Below are 18,289 nucleotides of genomic sequence, written 5' to 3'. Positions count from 1 at the left end.
TTGTTGTCAGAGAAATTGAGACCCAGCTCTCAAAAATTTGTTGTCGGAAATTCCGACAGCAAATGTCCGATGGAGCATACACTTGGTCGGATTTTCCGACAACAAGCTCACATCGAACATTTGTTGTCGGAAATTCCGACCGTGTCTACGCGGCATAAGAGTAGAAAACTTCCAATATGGACACTAGGTCTGGTGACAACCAGGGATTCCCTCACTTTGGCGTATCATTTCACTTTCTGTTTTGACTATGGGCCAGAAAGTGAAGGGAAATCAATCTACCCAATCAGGACACAGATGGCAAAAAAAAAAAAGAAAAAACGAACAGAGGATATAACCCCTCCCTTACTCTGAATAAAAAGTTGTGCTGTCGGTTTTCCTGATTGGGGGTCTCCCCTCTCTCTGTCTTGGTGACTACTGTCACTGGGGCAAAAAAACAATGGTGTATTTTACAATTGTCACCAGAACAGGAGTTGAAGGATAATCTTTGAATAGTGACTCCAGTTCGGGTGACTACTCAGATGGGATTTCCCCTCATTTAGAAAATATTTTTGCTCACTTCTGTTTTTTCTTCAACAGAAAGTGGACGTAAATTTTCTACAAACTGTCTGTGTCCAGGCCAGGGTGCACATCTGTCACCTTACTCATGTAAACAGTTGTATAGATGGCTGTATGCAAAAACCCAGACTGCCGGGCACAGAAATATATGCTTTTATTAAGGGTATACAGCTTTTTGCCGCCATGTGATTGAAGCTTTACCTAGTCTTTCTGTATAAGGGATAGCATGGACCTTAAAATGGGTTGCCACCTCATCCCTTTAAACCTGAACACATATGAATTAGACAGGTTCTGTGGCTGATTACCGTATATATAAGCCGAGTTTTTCAGCCCTTTTTTTAGGGCTGAAAATGCACCCCTCGGCTTATACTCCTGTCAGTGTACCTGAAGGGCTGCAAGCGTCCATTGTTTAAAAGTCGCTGCTTCCCCCTGGTCCCTTTCGTGATAGGCATTTCCTAGCAGACACTGGGCTAGATTCAGGTAGGGGCGCGCATAGTTACGGCGGCGCAGCGTAGCGTATTTACGCTACGCCGCCATAAGTTAGAGAGGCAAGTGCTGTATTCACAAAGCACTTGCCTTCTAAGTTACGGCGGCGTAGCGTAAATGGGGCCGGCGTAAGTGTGCGTAATTTAAATTTGGATTAGGGGGCGTATTTTATGTTAATTCATGGTGACCCGACGTGATTGACATTTTTCTCGAACGGCGCATGCGCCGTCCGTGGAATTTCCCAGTGTGTATTGCTCCAAAGTACGCCACAAGGACGTCATTGGTTTCGACGTGAACGTAAATTACGTCCAGCCCTATTCGCGAACGACTTACGCAAACGACGTAAAAAAATCAAAATTCGAAGCGGGAACGACGTCCATACTTAACATTGCGAGCGCCTCATAGAAGCAGGAGCAACGTTACGCCGAAAAAGCCTTACGCAAACGACGTAAAAACAACCGCCGGGCGCACGTACGTTTGTGAATCGGCGTATCTAGGTAATTTGCATACTCTACTCCGAAAACGACGGAAGCCCCACCTATCGGCCAGCGTTAATATGCACCCTAAGATACGACGGCGTAAGACTTACGCCAGTCGGATCTTAGGCTAATGTCGGCGTATCTTGCTTTCTGAATACAGAAAGAAGATACGCCGGCGCAGCTTTGAATTTACGCGGCGTATCTATGTATACGCCGGCGTAAATCAATGCTGAATCTAGCCCACTGTGTTTAGTGTTCCGCCTATCACAGACATTCTCTTGTCTGAGGATGAAAAGACTTCCATGATTGGCGGAACACTGAACACAGTGGGGCAGATTCATCAATAGATACGCCGGCGGATCTCCTGATCCGCCGTTGTATCTGTGAGACCCGACGGTCGGATCTGTGAGATCCCACCGTCGGAGCTATGCGACTGATTCATAAGAATCAGTTCCGAATAGATCTCCCTTGGATCCGACTGGTGTAAGTGACTTACACCAGTCGAATCTTAGGCTGTAATCTCCCGCCGGCCGCTAGGTGTCGTCGCAAGTTTTTACCCGTCGCATATGCAAATGAGGAAAACCGCCGATTCACGTCCGTACGCCCGCCCGTCGCTCGTTTTCTACGTCGTTTGCGTTCGTTTTTTTCCGGCGGATAGCTACCCCTGCTTCTATGAGGGGTAGCTAATGTTAAGTATGGCCGACGTTCCCGCGCCGATTTTTAAATTTTCTACGTCGTTTGCGTACCGCGATCGGGAATACAATGGCCTCAAACGACGTACCCGCCGCAAACTATGACGTCGTAGCGACGTCATTTGGAGCATGCGCACTGGGCTTTTTCGCCCCGGCGCATGCGCAGTTAAAACGCGCCTGATTCAAATTGTACACTCCCCCTAGCCGCGGAATTTGCATTCCGCCGGGGGGAGTTAGGATCCGATGGTGCAGTTTGCGAGGTAAGTGCTTTATGAATCATGCACTTGCCTCGCTAAATTGCACCGGCGGATCGTAAACCAGGTAGATCTAACGGATCTAAAGATCCGCAGATCTATATGAATCTGCCCCAGTGTCTGCTGGGAAACTGAGTCCGAGGATAAGAAGACATCGGTGATAGGCTGCTAGGAAACGCCTATCACAGAAAGGGACCAGGAGGAGACTGCGACTTTTAAACAATGAATGGACGCCCGCAGCCTGTCAAGAATTTTAGGTACACTGACTCGGGCACAGTGAGGTTGGACACAGTGAGGTGGCAATGAGCACAGTGATGTTGCAATGGGCACAGTGAGGTTGCAATGGGCACAGTGAGGTTGCAATGGGCACAGTGAAGTTGGCCACAGTGAAGTTGGGCACAGTGAGGTTGCAATGGGCACAGTGAGGCATGCAAATGGACATTGTTGACCTTCTTTTCCGCTTACAGTAGCTGCTGCATTCTCACCCTAGGCTTATACTCGAGTCAATACGTTTTCACAGTTTTTTGTGGTAAAATTAGGTACCTCGCTTATACTCGGGTCGGCTTATACTCCAGTATATACGGTAAGTTGGTAATTAAACTCACTTGGTGTCTTATATGTGTTCGGGATTAAAGGGATGAGGTGGCAACTGTAACCTTAAAGTGTGCAGGATTTGGAATTCCCAGGCCAGTACACTCACGTGTCTGTGCAAATTCCACAATATTATATTACTGCCTTAAGGTTTCTTTAGGCAGTAGGGAGCCTGACTACAGCTACACCTGGATGATAAGCAGATGCCTTGGGCAGGAAAGTTGTTCTCGTTAAATGCATTTCATTTTGGCTGGAGCCTACATTTAGGTTTCTTGCTGTTCTTCCAAATTGCATCTTAGGCAGTGCTCTCCAGTGCTGGCTCTTTGCATTATTGCAGTATTCACACTGCTGCCTGGTCTTGTAAATCGCAATGTGAAGCTCATGTGCTCTTACGTTGGCAGGTCAGCATACTATACAGCGATGGCCCCCTTTCCAATTGTGATCATGTCTTTGTAGTAAATGATATGTACTTGAAATGCTGTTGCATCAAGGACTTCACTTTGTGGCCTGAACCAAATCACATAGATACAGAATCCCCCGGCCCTGCACTGCATCTCGTGGTGTGCACAGCATGAACTCCATCAGCTTCAATGACAGCTCAGGCTGCAGAGTGAAGATCTCATGGGAAGTGCATTTCATGGAAGTATAAGCTATTGCAAATATGATCACAATGGGGTGGTAATGAGAGAAATTTGTAGGAAATTTGTAGGCTGCCACTTAAACGTCTGAATTACTGACCTGGAACAAGCATGCAGATCAGGAGTTCAGACTTTGCTTCCTTCATGCTTGTTCCAGGTCAGTGTCTTAGGAAATTGGACACAAAGCAGTCGTTTTCAGCACAGAAAATACAGAAATCTTTATTTTTTTTAAAAAAATAAACATTTATAAAAAAAAAAAAAAGGGGGGGGGGGTTGCCATCCAGGGCCATGGGGACCTGGGGACCTCTTGGCCCTTTAATTAAATAAATAAATAAAAAGAAAATATATAAACAAAAATAAAAAAATAAACATTTATAAAAAAGGGTGTTTGCCACATGGGGCCCTGGAGACCTCTGAGCCCTTTAATATATATATATATATATATATATATATATATATATATATATATATATATATATATAGAAAAAAAGAAATAAAATAATATAAAAAAATATTAATCTGGGGACCTCTGGGTCCTTTAATAATAATAATAACATTTATAATATATATATATATATATATATATATATATATATATATATATATATATATATATATATTAAAGAAATAAAACAAATATATATATTTTTTTTTATAAAAACAGGGGGGTTGTCATCCGGGGCCCTGGGGATCTCTAATAAGCACAGTGCCTCCACTCAATTGAGGCTTGTGAATAGCAAGTGAAATCCCAATTGAGAAATATATCTTCACATAAACAGTAATCCACACAGCATTGTATTTAAAAGTCCATGTATTGAAGAAAAAACATTCAGTGAACCATCCAACATAAAGTATTTTCCAAGCAGGAACATGAAATCATTAACAGTCTCTATGTACAGGTGAAACTCCAAAAATGTGAATATTGTGCAAAAGTTAATTTATTTCACTAATGGAACTTAAAAGGTGAAACTAACCAATCATAGCAGAGGACAGGAAGAGAGAAGACATCAAGGACACCTCTCGCTGTCACCTGCTGCCCCACTGAGACAGGGTAAGGGCAGGCGGGGGCACACTGACAGCATTGAATATGGCACAGTGGCTGCGTTTCATGGGGCACAGTGGGAGCATTTGATGGGGCACACTGGCAGCATTTGATATGGCACAGTGGCTGCGTTTCATGGGCACGGTGGCTGCGATTGATGGGCACAGTGGCTGCAATTGATGGGCACAGTGGCTGCAATTGATGGGCACAGTGGCTGAATTTAATGGGCACAGTGGCTGCGTTTGATGGCACAGTGGCTGTGTTTGATGGCACAGTGGCTGTGTTTGATGGCACAGTGGCTGCGTTTAATGGCACAGTGGTTGCGTTTAATGGCACAGTGGCTGTGTTTGATGGCACAGTGGCGGCAATTGATGGGCACAGTGGCTGCGTTTGATGGCACAGTGGCTGTGTTTGATGGCTCAGTGGCTGTGTTTGATGGCTCAGTGGCTGTGTTTGATGGCACAGTGGCGGCAATTGATGGGCACAGTGGCTGCGTTTGATGGCGCAGTGGCTGCGTTTGATGGCGCAGTGGCTGCGTTTGATGGCGCAGTGGCTGCGTTTGATGGCGCAGTGGCTGCGTTTAATGGCACAGTGCTGTGTTTGATGGCACAGTGGGTGTGTTTGATGGCACAGTGGCGGCAATCAATGGGCACAGTGGCTGTGTTTGATGGTACAGTGCTGTGTTTGATGGCACAGTGGGTGTGTTTGATGGCACAGTGGCGGCAATCAATGGGCACAGTGGCTGTGTTTGATGGCACAGTGGCGGCAATCAATGGGCACAGTGGCTGTGTTTGATGGTACAGTGAGGCTGCAATTGATGGGAGTTTTTTTTCAGAATTTTTCAGTTTATTTGCACCCCCCAAAAAAAATTTGAGCACCAGCTGCCACTAGGGACACGTATCTATTTAGCCTATCTTTTTTTTATAGGGTGGCTATCATTCAGCTTTAAAAGGCGAATTGGAGTGGCAACTCCAAGTTAGTCTGTGGGCAGGCAGATGCAAAGAAAGATGTGGCCGTTTACATCCACCTACCTCCAAGTCTGTCTAGATGTAAGGAAAAAGAATGGAAATGGTTTGCTTCTTTTTTTTTAAGACCCATGCAATGGATGGGAGATAAAAAAGGATAAAAAAAAATGCACATCCATTTACATCTGTCTGCCCATAGACCTTCTTTAAAAGATGTTAAAAAAATGGAACAGACGGGATATCACAGAAGTGACATCTGTTCCGTTTTGCTTAGATTGGGCAGATCTGTTCATGGATCTTCTTGTTGAATGGAATGGACAATACCTGTGTGTCCTGTAAGCACCCCATATGTAAGGTAAGCAAAAGCAAATAAACTCTTGCTCATGTTTGCCCTATCTGCCCATTGGCCAAGTTGTAAAGAAGTTCACCATGCCAAGGAAGAGCGGTAAGTTATTTCAGAATGCTACCAGATCTGAGGAGTGGGATGAAAACTGCATTTCCAAGTGACAAGAGGGGGATTTTGCCCCCCTTTAATAATGCATCTGCTTCATATAACAGCCATTGCCAAACTCTGATCTGTTTAAAGTCTAAAACATTTGTGCAATGCAGTCACTTGACAGCTGTTTGCAGCCCAGTTATGAATTCTCATAAGTGAACAGATGGTGTCTGCTTTGATCAGTTCAGGTGCTGGATGACTTCCTATTAATGTGAGGGAAGGCAGGCTCTGTGAATTAAGTAAACACGTGTATCTGCGAGGAACAAGAGGTGTACACTGTGCTTCTTCCAACAAGATCCTGGAGCAGCCCAGATCCTGCTGTGTCACTGAGCACATCCTGTAATGTCCCTTCCCTGCACAGTTATCTGCGGGTAATGCTGAGCCATGATGACACAATAGATTGCCACACTGTTAGTTTAATTCCTTTCTGCAGATTACGGCTGGGTGTATTTAGAGGAAGCATGGTGGTTATCTACCTGTGGCTGCTGTAGCACGTCGGATGTTATCATTGAGCCATGTCCCCAAATTTTAGAAGAAGTTCTTTGTTTTCTATTAGGCTGCAGTCACACATGATCGCAGGCGGAATCGCTGGTATTCTGGGCCACGATTTCAAATGGCTACAAAACGCAGAAGAAGTAATGGCATCACAAACGCATCCCGTGTTTTGCAGCTATTTGCAATCGCGGGCCAGAATTGCAGCAATTGCACCTGCAATTATGGGTGAATGCAGCCGTGGTTCTAAAGGCGGAAGTTTTTTTTTTTAGCTTAATGCATTCCCAGCGCCGCCTGTACTTACCTGGGCCCGATCTCAATCCAGGGATGTACACAAGCTCGCTCCTCTTCGGCTCAGACACAGCAGCAGGAGCCATTGGTATGCACGAGTGCCCCCACAGGCAGCGGCTTGCTATGGGGTATTTGGCAGGGGGGAAGGGCCAGGATCACCAGGGGACCTGAGAAGAGGAGGATCAGAGCTGCTCTGTGCAAAACCACTGCACAGAGCAGGTAAGTAGAACATGTTTGTTATTTTAAAAAAATCAGAACTGTGCCTTTACAATCACTTTAACCACTTGCCTACTGTGCACATATACCCCCTTCCTGCCCAGGCGAAATTTCAGCTTCCGGCACTACGTCGTTTTAACTGACAATTGCGCGGTCGTGCGACGTGGCTCCCAAACAAAATTGACGTCCTTTTTTTCCCACAAATAGAGCTTTCTTTTGGTGGTATTTGATTGCCTGTGCGGTTTTAATTTTTTGGGCTATAAACAAAAAAATAGCGTAAATTTTTAGAAAAACACAATATTTTTTACTTTTTGCTATAATAAATATCACATAAAAAAAAAAAAAAAACAATTTCTCAGTTTAGGCCGATACGTATTCTTCTACTTTTTTTTTGGTAAAAAAAAAAAAAAAAAATCGCAATAACCGTATAGTGACTGGTTTGCGCAAAAGTTATAGCGCCTACAAAATAGGGGACACATTTTTGGAACCATTCACATTTTTACAGTGAACAGTGCTGTAAATATGCATTGGTTACTGTATAAATGTGACTGGCAGGGAAGGGGTTAACCTCTAGGGGGCGGGGAAGGGGTTAAATGTGTGGCCTAGTGAGTGATTCTAACTGTAGGGGGAGGGGGTGACTGGGGAGGTGACCGATCTGTGTCCCTATGTACAAGGGACACAGCATCGGTCTCCTCTCCCTGACAGGACGTGGATCTCTGTTAGAGGTAGACCGATATGGGTTTTTCTCTGGCCGATACCGATGCCGATATTTAGAAATCACGGCGGCCGATAGCCGATTTATGATGCCGATTTTTTTTGGGCCGATATGTTAAGCCGATTTTTTTTCAGGCGCTTTTGGGCTAAACAGTAAAGTTAGCCCATATTTTTTTTTTTCAACCAAAAGTTTTCATTACCTGTTTTTGTGTATTATTTATATATATATATATATATATATATATATATATATATATATACACAAAAACAGGTAATGAAAACTTTTGGTCGAAAATAAATAAATATGGGCTAACTTAACTGTTTAGTTTTTTTTTTTTTATTTGTTAAAGTATATTTTTTCCCCAAAAAATGTGTTTGAAAGACCGCTGCGCAAATACCGTGTAACATTAAATATTGCAGCAATCGCTATTTTATTTCCTAGGGTCTCTGCTAAAAAAAAATATATAATGTTTGGGGGTTCCAAGTAATTTTCTAGCAGAAAATACAGGATTTTTACTTGTAAGAAACAAATGTAAAAAAAGATTTAGCCTTTAAATGGTTAAACTGAGAATTCTCCTACACGGAGTTCAGTTAATTGATAAGTAGCAACATTGTATATGTTTTCTAAAACTTGGCAGGCTGCCCAGGAGAGAGAGAGAGAAGGTCTTCTACGGGAAGCACTTGCATTGACTTGTATTGCAGAAGCTTTTCCAAGTCGCGGTGCTGAACTTATCAATCGGCTTTTTTAAAGCACAAATCGGCCGATGCCGATTAATTTAAAAACGCCAAATATCGGCCGATATATCGGCCAACCGATATATAGGTCGACCTCTAATCTCTGTGTTTACACACAGAGATCCACGTCCTGCTCAGTTACTGTGTGTGTGTGTGTGTATATATATATATATATATATATATATATATATATATATATATATATATATATATATATATATATATATATATATATATATATATATACACACATACACACACAAAAGCGAGTACATCCCTCACATTTTTGTAAATATTTTATTATATCTTTTCATGTGACACTTTGCTACAATGTAAAGTAGTGATTGTACAGTTTGCATAACAGTGTAAATTTGCTGTCCCCTCAAAATAACTCAACACACAGCCATTAATGTCTAAACTGCTGGCAAAAAAAGTCAGTACACCCCTAAGTGAAAACGTCCAAATTGGGCCCAAGTAGCCATTTTTTCTCCCCAGTGTCATGTGACCCGTTAGTGTTACAAGGTCTCAGGTGTGAATGGGGAGCAGGTGTGTTAAATTTAGTGTTATAGCTCATTCTCACTCATACTGGTCACTGAAAGTTCAACATGGCACCTCATGGCAAAGAACTCTCAGGATCTGAAAAAAAGAATTGTTGCTCCACATAAAGATGGCCTAGGCTATAAGAAGATTGTCAAGACCCTGAAACTGAGCTGCAGCACGGTGGCCAAGGCCATACAGAGATTTATGAAGGGGTGTGTTTCCGCGCCAAAATAAGTTAATTAATACAGATCACCAAAGTGACAATTAATAACTACTAGGGTATTGAGCTGCTCCTCTGGGTCAAATTATTAAGAAAATAATGTGCAATAGGATGTAGGTGTGAAAGAGGGCGCTGGGGACTTGTGGACTCACTGATGAAGATACCCTCACACGAAAAAGGGGACCTCTCAGTAGGTCTGGTGATTTAAATATACTAAACACTCCTGTGACAACGAATACAAAAAACACAATAAGATAAAAAACTATATAAAGACAATAAAGTGCTAAATATTGTGAATTGAAATACTGAAAATAATAAATATTTCACGATCCCGTGAATGTGCACAAAATTGCTGTGAACGGAAAATAAAGTGTCTCTCTTTGGCACTCTAATTATTGCAGTCCATTAGGTGTGATTTCCTGATGAAATAAGTGATCATACGATACGCGGTGAAAATTCATACAGCCATCACCAACTAATTACAGCTTCACCCGATGTGTTCTGATCTGTAAAACTCTTACCAAAAGGTGTGGACCCCTTTAATTAAAAAGGATGGTCTGTTGAGCTGAACAGGTTAATGTGCCTGCACACTTGGACACCATCTATTCAGACTGTTGTGATTGGCTCAATCGTATCTCAGGAATCCAAAAACAAAGGAGAACTAATAGTGCATTAACGTTTATTAAAAAATACATAAAAACAAAGTGGCTGAATGGCCCCTTACTTGGTAGGTGCCTGCCCGGCACTAGGATGGCATGCGCTGAATAAAACTCTGGCTTTCAAATGCAGAGAGCGTCCGCTGTGCGGGGAGTCCTATTACTAGCTGTAGCGTCTATGTGCGGGATCAGCTGGGGAGCAGAGAAGTCAGACTTCTCTGCTCCCCAGCTGATCCCGCACATAGACGCTACAGCTAGTAATAGGACTCCCCGCACAGCGGACGCTCTCTGCATTTGAAAGCCAGAGTTTTATTCAGCGCATGCCATCCTAGTGCCGGGCAGGCACCTACCAAGTAAGGGGCCATTCAGCCACTTTGTTTTTATGTATTTTTTAATAAACGTTAATGCACTATTAGTTCTCCTTTGTTTTTGGATTCCTGAGATACGATTGAGCCAATCACAACAGTCTGAATAGATGGTGTCCAAGTGTGCAGGCACATTAACCTGTTCAGCTCAACAGACCATCCTTTTTAATTAAAGGGGTCCACACCTTTTGGTAAGAGTTTTACAGATCAGAACACATCGGGTGAAGCTGTAATTAGTTGGTGATGGCTGTATGAATTTTCACCGCGTATCGTATGATCACTTATTTCATCAGGAAATCACACCTAATGGACTGCAATAATTAGAGTGCCAAAGAGAGACACTTTATTTTCCGTTCACAGCAATTTTGTGCACATTCACGGGATCGTGAAATATTTATTATTTTCAGTATTTCAATTCACAATATTTAGCACTTTATTGTCTTTATATAGTTTTTTATCTTATTGTGTTTTTTGTATTCGTTGTCACAGGAGTGTTTAGTATATTTAAATCACCAGACCTACTGAGAGGTCCCCTTTTTCGTGTGAGGGTATCTTCATCAGTGAGTCCACAAGTCCCCAGCGCCCTCTTTCACACCTACATACAGAGATTTAACAGGACAGGTTCCACTCAGAACAGGCCTTACCATGGTCGACCAAAGAAGTTGAGGTCACGTGCTCAGCTTCATATCCAGAGATTGTCTTTGGGAAATAGACTTATGAGTGCTTCCAGCATTGCTGCAGAGGTTGAAGGGGTGGGGGGGGGGGGTCAGCCTGTCAGTGCTCAGACCATACGCCACACACTGCATCAAATTGGTCTATTGGTCTGCATGGCTGTCGTCCCAGAAGGAAGCCTCTTCTAAAGATGATGCACAAGAAAGCCCGCAAACAGTTTGCTGAATACAAGCAGACTAAGGACATGGGTTACTGGAACCATGTTCTGTGGTCTGACCAAGATAAACTTATTTGGTTCAGATGGTGTCAAGTGTGTGTGGCAGCAACCAGGTGAGGAGTACAAAGACGAGTGTGTCTTATCTACAGTCAAGCATAAGGGCAGAGTGTCATGGTCTGGGGCTGCATGAGTGCTGCTGGCACTGGGGAGCTACAGTTCATTGAGGGAACCAAGAATGCCAACATGTACTGTGACATACTGAAGCAGAGCATGATCCCCTCCCTTCAGAGACTGGGCTGCAGGGCAGTATTCCAACATAACGACCCCAAACACACCTCCAAGACGACCACTAACTTGCTAAAGAAGCTGAGGTTAAAGGTGATGGACTGGCCAAGCATGTCTCCAGACCTAAACCCTATTGAGCATCTGTGGGGCATCCTTAAAGCGGAGGTTCACCCGAAAAAACATCTATGTACCATTACATGCAGCATACTTGCGTCAGCTACAGTATGCTGTTTTTTTTTTTTTTTTCGCTGTACTTACCGTTTAATCGTTCATTTTCTTTTCTTCCTCCCGCAGGGAATAGGCGTTCCTATGAAGAGGCGTAGATGATTGACGTGCGGCTAAGGCACATCACGCTTTCCGAAAATAGCTGGACTAGGACTCGGCTCTTCACGGCGCTATACGGCGCCTGCGCACAGACTAGGAGCTGACTGCGCAGGCGCCGTATATAGCCGAGTCCTAGTTTGAGTATTTTTGGAACGCGTGACGTGCCTTAGCCGCACGTCAATCATCTACGCCTCTTCATAGGAACTCCTATTCCCCGCGGGAGGATGAAAAGAAAATGAACGATTAAACGGTAAGTACAGCGAGAGAAAAAAAAAATAACAGCATACTGTAGCAGAAAGAAAGTATGCTGGATTGGATGGTATATAATTCTTTTAGGGTGAACCTCCACTTTAAACGGAAGGTGGAGGAGCGCAAGTTCTCTAACATCCACCAGCTCTGTAATGTCGTCATGGAGGAGGGGAAGAGGACTCCAGTGGCAACCTGTGAAGCTCTGGTGAACGCCACGCCAAGAGGGCTGGAATATATTGGTGGCCACACAAATTATTGACACTTTGGGCCCAATTTGAACATTTTCACTTAGGGGTGTACTCACTTTTGTTGCCAGCAGTTTAGACATTAATGGCTGTGTGTTGAATTATTTTGAGAGGACAGCAAATTGACACTGTTATACAAGCTGTTTACTCACTACTTTACATTGTAGCAAAGTGTCATTTTCAGTTGTCACCTGAAAAGATTAAAAAAATATTTACAAAAATGTGAGGGGTGTACTCACTTTTGTGAGATACTGTGTGTATATAATATATAAAGTATATATATTCATTATAAATCTCTGATCACGTGGCCTCTGTTTTCAGCTGCAAAAGGGACTTAGAGAGTTGGGGGTGGGGAATGCAGGGAGGGCATGTCAGCAGAAGGCAGAGAATCAGCAGTAAACATCTCTTCCCAATAAGGAGCTGTGCAGAAGGGAGTGTCAGCACAAGTATGACCATTGGAGTACAGGTAGGCTGTGCAGAAGGGAGTGTCAGCACAAGTATGACCAATGGAGTACAGGTAGGCTGTGCAGGGGGGCATTTCAGCACATATCTGACTAATGCTGACCAAATCTGTGCTCCCAAGTAGACTCCAAAAAACGAAACTGACCACTCTGGGATGGATGTGCTTCCATGCCTACCGTGGTAAATTTTGAAATTGGAAAGCAGGGGAACTGTCGGGATTACCAGGAATTTCGCACAAAGAAGCAATGCAAAGAAAATTGGATACTTTTTCATACAAGTAAATCATACCTCAGACAAATATCAGGAATATGAAATGTTGGGGTAACATACACTATAAAAACTGTAGGGTAACAAACTCCTACAGTGTGCAGAAACAGAGCGCCACCCCTTTAATTGCTCTTATGCACTGTATGCCTTTTACTTGTCTTGTTTCGAAATGTATTTTTTTGGCAAAGTGTGTATATACCTTTGTGACCATTCCTTCCAACAGTAGAGGCTGCATGGCGTGTTTGCTTTATTAGACTCTTGCTTGTTCTTTGCTGTTTACAGGAAGAATCAGAGCTGGCAGCAGATAGCTGTAAGCTAAGTACAAGATTCTGTAAACTAAAAGGCCCCTGTGGCTGCCCGTTTGTTTTTTCAGTGTAATTTTTCCATATATATATATATATATATATATATATATATATATATATATATATATATATATATATATATATATATATACTAAAACGTAAAGTATAACTTCACAATTTTTTTTCCTGTTCCAATAATTTTATTGGGTTTTTGTAGGGTAAACAAGTATGCCCATGCAGGGGCTGAAACACCTGATAAGTAACAAGTAATAGAAGTACTGTACAAAGCTGGGTTTATATGGAAGAAGATTTACAGGGCTTTAACTCCTGTCTCATATGAGGACTTTATGAAAGCCAGAAGGCTTTGACTGGTAGTGCGGACCTTTATAGAGGCCCATGGGTATGATTAGAACAAGAAAGTGGTGGGGGGAGATTCTGAAAGCTGTTGAGAAGGGGAGAGGGAAAACTACAGGATAAGAGAGACAAAAGGAGAGGGGGGTTAGGAAATGTGGATAAGGGAAGGGGGCAGGATCAACTGGAGAGGGGTTTCAGTAGGGGGGCGTGTGGGGATAATAAGTCCCCCTTGGACAAAATTATGTTTTTTTTCCCCTTTTTTAATTAAAAGGCAATTTGAAAAAATATATACTTCATTTTATATAAAAAACAAAATACTTGTTTGGCATACATTTCACCCAGTAATGCGATGCAGCGCATGAATATACTACATTAAAATACAGTACCAATCACACAAATACATTCATCCTGTGTTATGATGCCTAATGTGTTGTGCAAAGCAAAGTTCCCTGAACTATCATATCAGGCATGATGCCTCTTGTCCCCAAAAAGCATTGATCAAGACACATTACTATACTAACGGCACATTGTCTGAAGTGCAGTGCCCTAGTTGAAGTCCTGCTCCACACATCCTACATGGCACCTCAACGAAAACCAAGGCATGCAACATTTTAAACATTTCAAAAACAATTCAATAAATAGGTGTGATGGTGTGTAGGGAAGAGGAATGAGGGAGGGGAAAAGGACCAAAGCTTTATTAAAAGGACAAAGACACACAAGGGAGAGTGGGGAAAGGGGAAATCTTCAGACGTCTTCCTCCTTGAAATCCATCGGGTTATAGTCTGAGCAGACTGTGAACCATTCTGCGACAGTCCTCAATTGACATCCTCTCCTGCTGGTGGAGGAAACACTTCCTGGCGCACCATAAAGCATCCTTAAAACAACACATCACCAGCCAGGCACCATTAATGTCCTCCTGAGCAAAAGTCCCACAGAATAATCTATTCAGCACACCAAAGTGAGTGATGGCTGTCTGTGGCACAAAGTCCCTGAGCTCTGGTTCCAAGGCCCTCAACAGGTCCTGTGCAAAGAAGCACTCCCAGAAAACATGCAGAGCATGATGCAAAAGCGGCAGTGCCTGTATCTGCACAGGTTTCTGGTATACATAAATGTCCTGAGTGGCAAACCCCTTGGATCGCCATCCATGCCAGATCCTTATGCCTGTTGCCTGCCTGTTTGAAAAAACATTCCTCCAGACCACCATGCAAGTGGCTGAAGGTAGGCCTGGAACAGGCTCTACAGTGTTCTTTGCCCTGATCAAATTGTAGATAGTATTTGGCTTCCACAAGTCGGGCTTGACCCCATTTAGTTCCTGCTCCTTGATAAATGTAAAAGTGTCCAAGTAATACCAAGGTGTGTTCCAGTTATAAGGGATGGAACTGTCCCATTTGTTCCATCCAAGGGACTTCCAGAGAGGCAGGAGGAATAAACGGGACATGGAGTTTCCGCACCAGAGTCCAAAGTTCTTTCCACCAAAGTCCTGTAGATGCAGTTACAAGCAAAGAACACCTTCAGTTGATGTCAGGCACGTTCTTACTGCCTTTAAGGGGCTCCTTGAACATAACTGCCCACTTCATTCTGTCCATCTTAAAACCTCCAATTAAAACACCGTCCTGGTGATGGCCTTGCAGGTGTTGACCAGGGTTTCACAAATTTGCTTAGAATCTAGGAGCCAGCTAAAAAAGTTAGGAGCCAGAAAACGCGCCCTGTCCCGACGAGCTTGCGCGCAGAAGCGAACACATACGTGAGTAGCGCTCGCATATGTAAACGGTATTCAAACCACACATGTGAGGTATTGCCACGATCGTTAGAGCGAGAGCAATAATTCTAGCCCTAGACCTCCTCTGTAACTCAAAACATGCAACCTGTAGATTTTTTTAAACGTTGCCTATGGAGATTTTAAAGGGTAAAAGTTTGTCGGCATTCCACGAGCGGATGCAATTTTGAAGAGTGACATGTTGGGTATCAATTTACTTGGCGTAACATTATCTTTCACAATATTAAAAAAAATTGGGATAACTTTACTGTTGTCTTATTTTTTAATAAAAAAAAAGTGTAATTTTTTCCCAAAAAAGTGCGCTTGTAAGACCGCTGCGCAAATACGGCGTGTGTCAGGAATGTTACTTACCGAGGCCGAGATGCCAAGGGCGGCTCACCTTTGCGACTCGATGCGATCCACCCGCTGGAGTTTGAGACAGAGGGAAGGACGCACCAAGAGGCACCGGGTCCAGTGGCAGGAGGGAATCCAAGGTGGACCGGGAACTGGATAGCCGAAGCTCACTGGAGGCTGTTCAGAAGCACACAGGAAATAGTCTAAACAGAAGGTGCCCACGGGAAACAAGGTTGAAGATAATACCAGGAACGAGCCGGGGTCAGGGGCTGAAGCAAGCAGAATATCCAAAGTCCAAAGCCAAAGGTCAGGGAATAAAGAGATCAGGTAGTCCAAGTCCGAGCCGGGGTCAAAGGGTTACAGAAAGCGACAATCCAAAAGCAGGCCAAGGGTCAGGTAAACAAGATATCCAAACAAGGTTTTCAGCAGCAAGGTAAATCCAGAAGCTGTAACGAACCAGCAATTTGCAAGGAGGAAGGGGCTGGCTTAAATAGGCCGCTCAGGCCACTGATTGGTCCAAAGTAGCACGAGTTCAGAACCAGGCTCCGACGGACAGCAAGAAGAATATCATTGAGCAGTGGCTCAGAGGCAAAGACCTGGACCAGCAACGGAGAGGCCCTGGGTTCAATTCCACCCAGAGCCAACTGGGGGACGACCACGCCTCGCTGTCTGTTTGGCACGGTAGCGATCGTGACAGCGTGACAGAAAGTATTCCAACGATCGCCATTTTATTCTCTAGGGTGTTAGAATAAAAAATATGTATAATGTTTGGGGTTTCTAATTAGAGGGAAGGAGATGGCAGTGAAAATTAGTGAAAAATGACACACATTGGAGTTGCTGTTTAACTTGTAATGCCAACGACCACCACCAGATGGCGCCAGCTCACAGAGGGAAGAGCTTGGGACTTCACAAGGCCGCAAAGCCACGGCCTCAATTACCGGCCGTCACGGGCCCGCCGCGATCGCGCGGTGGGGGCGCACGGAGACACAGGATCCTGTTCCTCTGTGCGCCCCTACCTCCCGATCGCGGCTGGTAATTGAGGCCGCGGATTCGCGGCCTTGTAGGCCGCAAAGCCGCGGCCTCAATTACCGGCGGGCACGGGCGCCAGGTCACAATTTCTTGACGCAATTGCCACCTGGCGCCCAGATATTGTCAACCCCTGGTGTTGACCCAGGGGGCCAGGCCTGGCCGAGGTACTGCAACACAGGGAGAATCTCGCTGCAGAGTACCAGCATCTTTCCCTCAATGGTAAATTCTCAGAGGCACCATAGTCCAAACTTCTGATTCATCTTGGACAGTCTCTCTTCCTAAGACTTCAGGGCTGTGCCCTTAACTCCAATCCAAACTCCCAGAATTGTGATGAAGTCCGTCTTGAAGCTAAATGGGATGGACGCACTGGAGGGCATGAACTACTTTCCAAAGAGCATGACTTCTGACTTCCCACAGTTGACTTCTGCCCCCAAAGCTTTGCTTAAGCCCTCACAGGTCTGGATGAGTTTGTCGATGGTGCGCTGGTCAGCACAGAACACAGTCATGTTGTCTATGTAGAGCGAGCATTTGACTTCCCCTTTTGTCTGAAGCTGCCCCACATGCCAGTTGTCATCTTCCTGCAGGGTGGCTCCAGCATTGTAAGTGACAGAGGCCCTGACTTTTTGTAAAGAAATGCCAACAGGTGACTGCAATCGCACAAATTGTCTCCTTGTGGCCATGAGAATGAGGAAGCAAATGTTCTGTTGTGACGTATGCAGGGCACATTACAAGCTCCAAGTGATCTCCACCCCATTATTGGACAGTGAGGTACACAGTAATAACAATAAGTCGCGTGATCAATGTATTCTAACTTCTAAGAAGAAAGGTATTTGGTTCAGAGTAAGATATATATATATATATCTAGATAAATATCTAGATATATCTGTATCTCTTTGCACAGTTTTTCTTAGGCTGTTATTAAATATTCAGAAGGATAGTCTAATGGGTTTACATTCACTTTAAATGGTTAATGCTGAGCACACTGGAAGCTGGAATAATTGAGGATTTTTTTCTTTTACTTCAAAAGCCTGTGCAGGACATAAAAGATCTAAGTGGCATTTGTGTCTTGCCAAGAATGGCATGCAATGATGGTCAAGAGGAGGAAGGGATTTCCAGCAACCAATCTAAAGGCAGGCAACAATGTCATCTTACATGGTAAACTTGGCCATGTATAATGTGCACATGATCGAACTGGATCATGTCAGCTGAACAGAAGATCCAACATTTTATTGTTCTCAGTGAGAAAGGAAGTCAGGGGAAATTCCAACCGTGTGTATGCCACATCGGAGTAATTCCATCAGTGTTTACATAGAGAACGTGTTCTCTTTTCCTCCGATGGAATT

The 18,289-nt window shown here is 43.9% G+C and overlaps 1 protein-coding gene across 2 annotated transcripts in view; it reads left to right on the top strand.

The window, feature by feature from the left end:
* TPD52 (tumor protein D52) overlaps nucleotides 1-18,289 on the top strand; it is a 265,231-nt gene that overhangs the window by 88,112 nt on the left and 158,830 nt on the right. The gene's annotated exons all lie outside the window — the stretch shown is intronic.

Source organism: Rana temporaria, chromosome 5 (genome assembly GCF_905171775.1).
Source record: "Rana temporaria chromosome 5, aRanTem1.1, whole genome shotgun sequence".
Taxonomy (NCBI): Eukaryota; Metazoa; Chordata; class Amphibia; order Anura; family Ranidae; genus Rana; species Rana temporaria.
The sequence above is the reverse complement of the archived record's forward strand: the minus strand, read 5'-3'. Positions and strand labels throughout refer to the sequence as shown.